We start from the raw sequence: 515 nt of genomic DNA, 5'->3' as shown, positions 1-515 counted from the left end.
CGTCTGTTTTTTGTCATATTGGTAAAAGGAAGACTTTTTTGGCAATTTTTCCATGACATTTTGCTTGTACTGTGCTGTTGCTCATTTTTTTCCATTGGAGGTAAGGGGAGAATATTTGGAAAACTTAAAATAAAACCTTTTCTCTGTTTCTGTTTCTTTTTAAAATTAATCTTCTATTTTTGAAAGACAAATAAGAAGTAAGATGAAATTATCCAGCCATTAGTCCAGATGATGATAAGGATAAAGAAAGTTCAACAGGAAGCTAATACTTTGGTCATATGACAACACTTTTTGAATAGTGTGGAGGCAAAATATATTGACACTTGTTTATTTGGTCTTCACAGACTAAAGGCTTCAATGTAATGAGAAGCTGTAAGTTTCTGTCAAGCATCCTGAACTTTCTCTTGTTGCATGGCACAGAATTAGAAGAGGTGCCAGAGTATTATAATGATACACTTTAGAAGTAATTAAAAGCAGTGAAAGTGGGATATTTTTTTATAACTCTCTGTGGAGGG

At 33.0% G+C, this 515-nt stretch overlaps 1 protein-coding gene across 1 annotated transcript in view; it reads left to right on the top strand.

The window, feature by feature from the left end:
* LOC119593714 (kanadaptin-like) overlaps window positions 1–515 on the top strand; it is a gene marked incomplete in the record, with an annotated part of 16,358 nt that overhangs the window by 10,538 nt on the left and 5,305 nt on the right.

Source organism: Penaeus monodon, chromosome 32 (genome assembly GCF_015228065.2).
Source record: "Penaeus monodon isolate SGIC_2016 chromosome 32, NSTDA_Pmon_1, whole genome shotgun sequence".
Classification (NCBI taxonomy): Eukaryota; Metazoa; Arthropoda; class Malacostraca; order Decapoda; family Penaeidae; genus Penaeus; species Penaeus monodon.
This window is presented reverse-complemented; position numbering and strand designations above follow the sequence as displayed.